The following is a 10,885-nucleotide window of genomic DNA, read 5'->3' on the forward strand; positions in this document are numbered from 1 at the left end:
GAAATACCCCTGGAGGTTTTATGATCACTAAAATTGCTGAGTCATAGAAATTAATTTTGAGGAAGAAAAAGCAACAACATACATACATGACTTATCCAAATTTTTTCCTGCTTTAAACTTTCACTTATTCATCTTTCTTTCTAAGTTATATAGTTTTAAAATTTCTTATTTGTCTTCTTTTCCCACCTTTTCTTAGTTTTTTCCTTCTCATTTGACCCATAATATTTGTAAGAAAATTTCTAAGACCCAAAAAAGTTGTGAGAAAATTTGTTACACCCACAAAATGTGTAAGAAAATAATTATAGTAAAATATTTTAAAAATTTAAAAATTATTTATGAAAATTACATCATTTCTCTTCTTATATATCCATATCTTACTGTCATAATATCTGTTAGCTTGTAGATTGTATTGCTCTACAAGGATAAGGAGGTCTGGCAATTATGCTTTTCTCTGTATTATCAGATATTATAATAAAGGGCCTATTTTTGTGGACCTATAAGAAATACTATCCCAAATATAGAAATGCAATATATAAAATATCTTATTCATTAATATTTACAGAATAAACAAAACATTTCAATTTGCCAGTTTTTTGTCTCTATTTGCTTTACAAGTGAATCTCATGCAGGAGTGGGGGTGACACTGGCCTCTCAGGCCACTTTGGATATCACTATTATAAGAGAGTACCACTGGCATTTGATGGCTGGGGTCAGAGGCTAGACACCCTGCCTTGCACACAATTCAAAATTATCAGGTCTTGCTGTGTTTTTGAATGTTCTTCCAGACATTTGTGAATTGAAACATATGCTCATAATAATCAGAGCAGTTAGTTAGGTTTTATTCAGTTTTCATAAACACATAGTATTTTCTTGGTATGGTTTTAATTTTCTGAAATTTCCAGAAATGTAGCTACCATAGATATTGAGGAAAGATTTTACTCTGTTTTCCTCAGAACTTTAACAAGAATTCCTTTGGAAAATCACATTGTCAATGGCAATATCATCTGTGACATTAACAAACAACATAACACACCTGTAAACAATATTTGTAGTTGTAGTATTCAGGTTGATATTAGATATAGGTGCCAACATCAGACTGCCTCATTTTGTCTCCTTTTGTGATCGTGTCTGAGCATTTACACAGAAATACATATATTTTATTATAAATAACTTTCTCTTTCACTACTCATTTATATTACAGTTAGAACATTACATGTATGGAAGGGTTGTATTATCTATGAATTTTATTTTAGAATGGTAAAAATGTTGCCAAATATTTGCAATAAAAAATAAGGCATTGGGTCTGCAAAGATTGAGAACCTAAAAGGGAGAATTGCCAGTTATGACATTATGGACTGGAAAACGAGTCCTATATTTTGGGAATACTTAACCTCAGTGTGATTCAATTATAAATTATTTCTTTCATTACTGTAGTGATTAGAAGAATAAATGCAACTTTTAGGAAAATACAAAAAGAATATGTATGTATTTTTCCTTTTTGATAAGACAAAGGTATTTATTTCCCTGAGCCTCACAACTCCCAGGTTGGCTATTAGTCAATATCTACCAGATTTTGAACCCACAGATAATGGCAATTTTTTTTTTTTTAATGAAATGAGCTTTGTATGAAATGATTCGAGAAGTGCTGAAAATCCCCAAATCTTCCCAAATCCTTCTTAATGGGACTGCCATTAAAACTGCATTCCTAGGTTAATATGGCACTTCTTCTGAAGGACAGCAGCAGTCCAATCCCCTCCAGTCATTAGCTCTTGAGCATGAAGACAATGAGGTGAACCTTTGTAAAACTGCCATTTCTTAGATTTGGTAGATTTTGCCCACTTAACCTCTAATAAGATAAGGCATAGACCAAGGACTCTCATACCTATTGGCGCTGATAAGAACAAGGAAACTCTCCTTGTAATAGGGGCTGACTAAAACATTTTGAAAATAGTTGGTAACAAAAACCCTATGGTAAAGGGGCATGGTAATGGTGGATTTACTTGAATAATGCTCAGGATAATAAATCTCAGAAGGCCAAAGGGCATCGATAGGTATCAGAAACCAGGCATCAGCCAGGGAACCTGATTTTGGTCTTGGGCATGGCTGAGCCCTATTTCTGTGATAGAACGAGAATGCTAGGCATTTACCAAGACAAAACTCAGAAAAATGAGCAAGTTCTATTTCCTGAAGGGATACACACGTGGACTGGAACTTCCAGAGACAGGAGCTGGGCCCCAATGTCAAAATGTACCTGATGGAGGCTTCAACATGAGACATATTGTAAAAGCTATAGTAATCAAAACAGCATAATGTCAGCATAAAAACAGACACATAGGGCTTCCCTGGTGGCGCAGTGGTTGAGAGTCCGGCTGCCAATGCAGGGGACGCAGGTTCGTGCCCCAGTCCGGGAGGATCCCACATGCCGCAGAGCGGCTAGGCCCGTGAGCCGTGGCCGCTGAGCCTGCGTGTCCGGAGCCTGTGCTCCGCAGCGGGAGAGGCCACGACAGTGAGAGGCCCACGTACCGCAAAAAAGCAAAAACAAACAAACAAACAAAACCAGACACATAGATCAATGGAAGAGGATAAAGAGCCCCCAAATAAACAAATGCATAAAAATTAGTTTATGACTATGTGCCAAGAATATACAATGGGGAAAGAATAGTCTCCTCAATAAATGGTGCTGGGAAAACTGGACAATCACATGCAAAAGAATGAGTTGGGACCCCTATCTTGTACCATATGTAAAAACCAACACAAAATGAATTAAAAACAGATTCAAGATCTGAAACTGTAAAACTCCTAGAGGAAAATATAGGGAGCAAGATCCTTGACAGTTGTCTTGGCAAAGCTTTTTGGATTTGACACCAAAGGCAAAGGCAACAAAAGCAAAAATAAACAAGTGATACTTCATCAAAACATAAAAGCTTCTGTACCAAGAAGGAAACCAGCAACAAAATGAAAACTTACAGAATGGAGAAAATATTTGCAAATCATATATCTAATAAGGGGTTAAAATATACAAAGTACTCACACAGGTCAATAGCAGAACCCACCATGATTCAATTAAAAAATGAGCAGAGGAACTGAATAGACATTTTTCCCAAGGAGACATAAAAATGGCTATCAGGTCCATGAAAAAATTCTCAGCATCATTAATTATCAGGGAAATGCAACCAAAACCACAATGAAATATTAACTCACACTGTTAGAATGGCTATCATCAAAAAAATAATAACAAATGTTGTTAAGGATGTGGAGAAAATAGAACCTTGTGCACTGTCGATGGGAATGTAAAGTGGTACATCCACTATGGAAAACAGTATGAAGTTTCCTTCCAAATTAAAAATAGAACTACCATATTATGCAGAATCCAATTTCTGGATGTCAATAGCTAAAGAGGGGCTTCCCTGGCGGTGCAGTGGTTGAGAGTCCACCTGCCGATGCAGGGGACACGGGTTGGTTCGTGCCCCGGTCCGGGAAGATCCCACGTGCCACGGAGCAGCTGGGCCTGTGAGCCATGTCCGCTGAGCCTGTGCGTCCGGAGGCCCCGGTACCCCAAAAAAAAAAAAAAAAAAAAAAAGCTAAAGAAATTGAAAACAAGATATCAAAGAGATATCTATACTCCCATGTTTATTTCAGCATTGTTCAACAATAGCCAAGATATGAAACAACCTAAGTGTCCACCAACATATGAATGGATAAAGATGTATCATATATATATATATATATATATATAAAATTCCATATATGGTATGTGGAATCTAAAAAAAAAAAAAAAAATCAGAGTTATAGTTGTAGAGAGTAGAAGGATAGTTACCAGGGGCTGGGATGGTGGGGGAATTGGAGAGATGTTGGTCAAAGGGTACACATTTATAGTTATGTGAGTATGAATAAGTTTAAAGACCCAATGTACAGGCATGATGACTATACTTATACTATACTGGGGACTTCCCTGGTAGTGCAGTGGGTAAGAATCCGCCTGTCAATGCAGGGTACACGGGTTCAAGCCCTGGTCCAGGAAGATTCTACATACCGCAGAGCAACTAAGCCCGTGCGCCACAACTACTGAGCCTGCGTTCTAGAGCCCACGGAGCCACAACTACTGAGCCCATATGCCACAACTACTGAAGCCTGCGTGCTTAGAGCCTGTGCTCCGCAACAAGAAGCCACCACAATAAGAAGCCCGCGCACTGCAACAAAGAGTAGCCCCCGCTCGCCGCAACTAGAGAAAACCTGTGCACAGCAATGAAGACCCAACGCAGCCAAAAATAAATTAAACTAAAAAAAATATACTGTATTGAACCAAGGAAATATGCTGAGTATAAATTTCAGGTGCACTTGTCACAAACAAAACATGGTAACTATGTAAAGAAAGAATATATTAACTGACTTGACCGTAGTAATCATTTCACTATGTATATGTATTGGGTTGGCCATAAGGTTCATTTGTTTTTTTCCATAAGATGGTTCTAGTAGCTCTTAGTTGTCTTTAACTTCATTTGAAACATTTTTGCTAGATTATATGTGACAGCTGTCATATCTGTGTGCATTTAAAAAAAGACTTACTAAAATTGGTGAATTTTTGTGTAGGCATTTTAATATTGAAGATGGAAGAAAAAAAGCAACATTTTCAGCATATTATGCTTTATTATTTCAAGAAAGGTAAAAACACAACTGAAACGTAAAAAAAAGGTTTGTGCAGTGTACGGAAAAAGTGCTGTGACTGATCAAATGTGTCAAAAGTGGTTTGTGAAATTCCCGTGCTGGATGGAGATTTCTCACTGGACAATGCTCCGTGGTCGGGTAGACCAGTTAAAGTTGATAGCGATTAAATCAAAACAATAATTGAGAACAATCAACAATATACCACACAGGAGATAGCTGACATACTCAAAATATCCAAATCAAGCGTTGAAAATCATTTGCACCAGCTTGGTTATATGAATTGATTTGATGTTTGGGTTCCACATAAGTTAAGCGGACAAAACCTTCTTGACCATATTTCCACATGCAATTCTCTACTGAAATGTAATGAAAACGTTCCATTTTTAAAACAAATTGTGACGGGTGATGAAAAGTAGATACTCTACAACAATGTGGAATGGAAGAGATTGTGGGGCAAGCGAAATGAACCACCACCAACCACACCAAAGGCCCGTCTTCATGCAAAGGTGATGTTGTGTATATGGTGGGATTGGAAGGGAGTCCTCTATTATGAGCTCCTTCTGGGAAACCAAACGATTAATTCCAACAAGTACTGCTCCCAATTAGACCAACTGAAAGCTGCACTTGATGAAAAGCATCCAGAATTAGTCAACAGAAAATGCATAATCTTCCATCAGGATAACTCAAGACTGCATATTTCTTTGACGACTAGGCAAGATCTGTTACAGCTTGGCTGGGAAGTTCTGATTCATCCACCATATTCACCAGACATTGCACCTTCGGATTTCCATTTATTTCGGTCTTTACAAAATTCTCTTAATGGAAAAAAATTTCAATTCCCCGGAAGACTGTAAAAGGCACCTGGAACAGTTCTTTGCTCAAAGAGATAAAAAATTTTGGGAAGATGGAATTATGAAGTTGCCTAAAAAATGGCAGAAGGTAGAGAAACAAAAGGGTGAATACATTGTTCAATAAAGTTCTCGGTGAAAATGAAAAATGTGTCTTTATTTTTACTTAAAAAACGAAGGCACTTTTTGGCCAACCCAATATATCAAATTGCATGTTATATACCTTAAATATATTTAACTTTTATTTAAAAAATATTTTAACTATAGTATTAGCTTCTAACTTCTGTCATATTGAAAATACTATCAATACAAGTTTTCAAAAGGAAATAGCAAATGTGTTCTTTATTTTAACACTAGATGGCAGCCCAAAGTAACAATTGTATCTGTTTTCAAAGCTTGTTACTTGAGTTTTCAGCTTAATTTATTTAAAAAAGGGGGTGGGATAGAGAAAAAAAGAAAATGAAATAATAACAATCATATTGTTTTCGAAACTCTGCAATAGATTCTCAGGGGTTTTTTTTTCCTTAAAAGGGATATTTCATAGTAACTCTTCCTGTGTGAAGTAGATTGAGAAGATATTGTTAAAATATAACTCTTTAGTTATAAGGGCAAAAATAATTCTGAAAGCAAATATTTTGGCTTAGGTCATACTTAGAGATTTTCATGCTTTATTTCAATAACAGTATCTGCAACCAATTTTTGAACCCAAATTATGTTGATTCTTGCAAATAATTTGTAGAGAACACAGTTGTTTTTGTAGAGAATTGAGATTTAGGTGACCTATTATTATTATTTTTTAATGTCTGAAATTTGCATAACATTTGAATTACCTTAACACAGGATTTCAGGCGACTTCTCTACATCTTAAATCCTGAAAAGGCTGGAGTATATGAGGAACAAGCCAGTACCTTACTGAGGTTTCCCCTTCAATGACAGACAGCCTTTGATTAGCTCAGGGAAATTTTTATTCTTCTGACTTGTAGATAGTGTGATGAAATATTTCTCCAACTATTATGCTATATGATTTATGACTGCTGAAATCTATATCAGCCAAAAAAAAAGAAAACTAAGAAAGAGAAAGCAAGTTAAAATTTATCCTCTCTGTCACAAGGTTGAATATGTGGTGTCCATTGCGTGCCAAGCAGAGTGAAGTGTTCAGAAGATTACCAATGTGAAAAATTTGGTTGTTGTTGCTTTAATAATCTCAAGCTTTCATAACAATTACACATAGAACACAAATAACTTCTTTTTCTGAACCATTTCAGGGTAAGTTGCTGACCTGATGCCCCATCACTTCCTAATATTTTAGTGTGAATTTCCCATAAACAAGACCCGTGTCTCCTACAAGTCATTACACAACCTTCAAAATTGGAAAATTAATGTTGATACAAGACTACCACCTAATCCACAGACGCCATTTAATTGTCATATTTCTTCAGTCTCTTTCACTCTGGAACAGTTCTTAAGTCTTTCCTTGCCTTCCATGAATTTAACACAAACTAGATTTTTTTGTAGTTTGTCCCTCAGTTTGGGTTTGCTTCATGATTAGAGTCAGATTATCTATCTTTGGTAGTAATATCACAGACGTGATGCTGTTTTCTCATTATATCTCATTGCCATGAGGTGGTCCACAATTTTAACTTGTCTCATTACTGATGACATTCACTTTGGTCACTTAATTAAGGTGGTATCAGATTTCCCCACTGTGAGGGTTTTTTTTCCTCTTTGTAATTAAGTATTTTGTGGAAAGCTATTTTGAAGCTATGTTTAATCCTATTCCTCAACAAACATTGGCCAGCTATCATGAAAATATGCTTACTATCACTAGCATTCAAGTAAAAGCAAAGAAGGTAACAAACATTTTTATCGTAAGATTTTTTTAAAGTTTGAGAAAAATCTCTTAATGGTAAGGGTGAAAGGCAATATTGTTAGAAGTGATATTAGTACTGCTTTTTGGAGTGCAATTTGGAAATAATAAAATAAGTTTTAAAGGTATATATTTCTTGGTATAGTAATTCTATTTCTATATATCGGTCTTTAAGAAATCCACAGAAATGGACTGTTGGGAATTCCCTGGCAGTCCAGTGGTTAAGACTTGGTGTTTTCACTGCCATGGGCCCAGGTTCGATCCCTAGTAGGGGAACTAAGATCCTACAAGCCAAGTGGCGAGGCCAAAAAACAAAAAAAGGAGAAAAGAAAAAAGAAATCCACACATGCACAAAGACGTATGTTCAAGAGTGTACACTGCAGGGCTTCCCTGGTGGCGCAGTGGTTGAGAGTCCGCCTGCCAATGCAGGGGACGCGGGTTCGTGCCCCGGTCTGGGAAGATCCCACATGCCCTGGAGCGGCTGGGTCCGTGAGCCATGGCCGCTGAGCCTGTGCGTCTGGAGCCTGTGCTCCGCAACGGGAGAGGCCACAACAGTGAGAGGCCTGCGTACCACAAAAAAAAAAAAAAAAAAAAAAAAAAGAGTGTACACTGCAGCATTATTTGTATTAGCAAAAAGTCAGAAATGACATAAATCACTTCAAGTGGGGTGATTAATTAATAAGCTATGGTATATCCATGTTCTGGAATTCTTTTGAGTTAGTTGAAAATAAATAGAGGTACATGGTTTAACTTAGAAGACTTCCATATTATTAAGGGGGAAAAAAAGTGAGTTGTATCCCTTCTCCATATCTTATGCTATATGCAAACATCCAGTCTTTCACCAGATCTTGTCAAAATATATCCTGAATCCAACTACTTCTTATCATCTTCACTATTATCATCCTTTGCCATTCAAGGCCCAGCAAGAAACAGGTGGCTCATTAAAACCAGCTAATTTGAGGAGGATATATTGAAGGGATTGTTTAAAGGTATGAGTAGAGTTTAGGAAACTCAACAAGGGATAGTATAAAACCTTGGGGTTACCAAAGCACAAAGCCTTATCATTATAGGTTTAAAGGGGCAATTGATGGGAGATGTTACAGAACCAGGAGAGAACAGATGTTTGGACAGGGGCTGCTCAGGAGAAGCTATGGTAGAGGAATGGACCAACTCCTGTGACCCTGCAGGGAGTGAGCCTGGAGAATAAGTATCCTCCTAACTCTCCTCCTGTTCTCCAGTTTCTGCCAGTATCTCCTATTGGCTGAATCAAACCAGCCTTCTGGGTACAAAACACCCGTGAAGGATAGAAAGGGATCTGGAGAGGCAAACAGAAAATATCTAGCACACACCCTAGTCCAAGGCGCTATCTTCTCTTGCGAGAGCCTCCTAACTGCTTCGAATTTTTCTCAGAGCTTTCTCTCTTGCCTCTATTGTCACTTAAGAAGGAGTTAAAGGGTTCCCTTATTTCTCTGCTCAAAATTCTTTAAAGGCTTCTCATCACACAATAAAATCCAAAGCTACTGGCCATCTCTCCATCGTCACTGCCAACCATTCTTCTCAAGGTCACTTGCTGTTCCTGCCTGGAACGTTCTCTCCCCAGATATTCCCATGGTTTTTCCCTCTGTTTCATTTGCATTTCATTGCAGAGATGAAAATGTCACCTCCTCAGAGAGAACTTCCCTGATCATCCCCTCAAAAATATACTTATTATACTCTATTCCATACTTTGTTTTATTTTTCTTCACGTTAATTTTTACCCTCTGACATTATATTATATGCTTATTTGAAATTTTAAAATCAACTTTCTCTCTTCAAATTGCTTTAAAAAATTTTTTTTAATTAAAAAGATTTTTTTACTTAAAAATGTTTCTAAATTTTTATACAGTTTTAAAGGTTACTTTCCATTTACAGGTATTACAAAATATTGGCTATATTACCCATGTTGTACATCCTTGAACCTATCCTACACCCAGTAATTTGTACCTTCCCCTCCCCTCCCCTTCCCTGGTCCCCCACTGGTAACCACTAGCTTATTCTTCTCTCTTGAAATTGAATGTAAGCCTCAAGAGGGAAGGAATTTTTTTTTCCTGGTTTGTTTACCATTGCAAACTCAGAATACAGAATAGTTCTTAGCAATAGATGCTCATTAAGTACCTGTTAATAAAGGAATGAATGAATTAATGAACCCTCCAGAATATAGAAGGAAGCAAGAGCTTTTGCAATGTATACGAATAATCCACAATACGCCTTTTGATATATACATAAATAACCAAAAATAACAGCTTTTAAATTATGGTTTTTATTGAATTACAATGTAATCACGTCACAAAACAATTTGGTCTGCTCAATGAGTAAAATATTTTTTATATTTTAGTAACCTCAGGAGATAAGATAGATTTTCTATTCATTTCCTAACAATGGTTGCCAAATACAAGCCACTCTACTACTGACATAGGACTTTATATATCCAGAGAAATCAACACTTTCTAAAATGGTCATTATTATTAACTGATTTATGAATTTATCTAGCTATCGAGCTTTGGGATAGGTATAATTTAGTGTTTATAAGCCATTTTCTTTAAAAAGTCTGCTCAGTAGTTAATGGCTTTTGTTAAGACCACAGAAAAAGACTTGAAAAATTGCCCTTCTGAGCTAAAAACAAGGCTGGAAGTTTAAGTCATTCAACTCAGTTTCCTTTCAGTGGGCATATGAGCCAGTTCACCTTCTCTTTATTTTCTTCGGTAATCTGAACAATTTTGATAGTACTGCTTTAAAGCTAAATAAAAAGAGCTCACTTTATAGAAGCATGGTATCCATATGAGGCTTACAATAATTTTTAATATGCCCCAAGGAGATGATTCTTTAATGGCAACTATTTCTCTACATTATTATTATTATTATTTTTTTTTTTTTTTTGTGGTGCGCAGGCCTTTCACTGTTGTGGCCTCTCCCGTTGCGGAGCACAGGTTCCGGACGCGCAGGCTCAGCGGCCATGGCTTACGGGCCCAGCCGCTCCACGGCATGTGGGATCTTCCCGGACCGGGGCAAGAACCTGTGTCCCCTGCATCGGCAGGCGGACTCTCAACCACTGCGCCACCAGAGAAGCCCTCTACATTATTTTTGTTTAAGGAGAATGATCCTTGCTTAAGCAGGAATCAAGGACTTTAGATATTGACTGTGTTTTCTGTTGCTATACAATTATTCTTCATTAAAGAATAAAAAGGAATATTAAAGACTCACAATAAACATATTCAATTATTTTACATACACTTTCCAATTAAGTTCTCACCAAGCCAAATTAGGTATTAGGCTTTTACTAAAAGTAATTTATGATCCAGGATGTTCTTTTTAAAGCCCTAGAGATTTGATTAAATTTAGCAGTCCTTTTTTTTTCTTCGGACACGTAGGCTCAGCAGCCATGGCTCACGGGCCTAGCCGCTCCGCGGCAAGTGGGATCTTTCCAGACAGGGGCACGAACCCGTGTCCCCTGCATCGGCAGGCGGAC

The sequence above is a fragment of the Monodon monoceros genome, unplaced genomic scaffold (assembly GCF_005190385.1).
Source record: "Monodon monoceros isolate NGI ecotype Baffin Bay Population unplaced genomic scaffold, NGI_Narwhal_1 Super_Scaffold_2, whole genome shotgun sequence".
Taxonomy (NCBI): Eukaryota; Metazoa; Chordata; class Mammalia; order Artiodactyla; family Monodontidae; genus Monodon; species Monodon monoceros.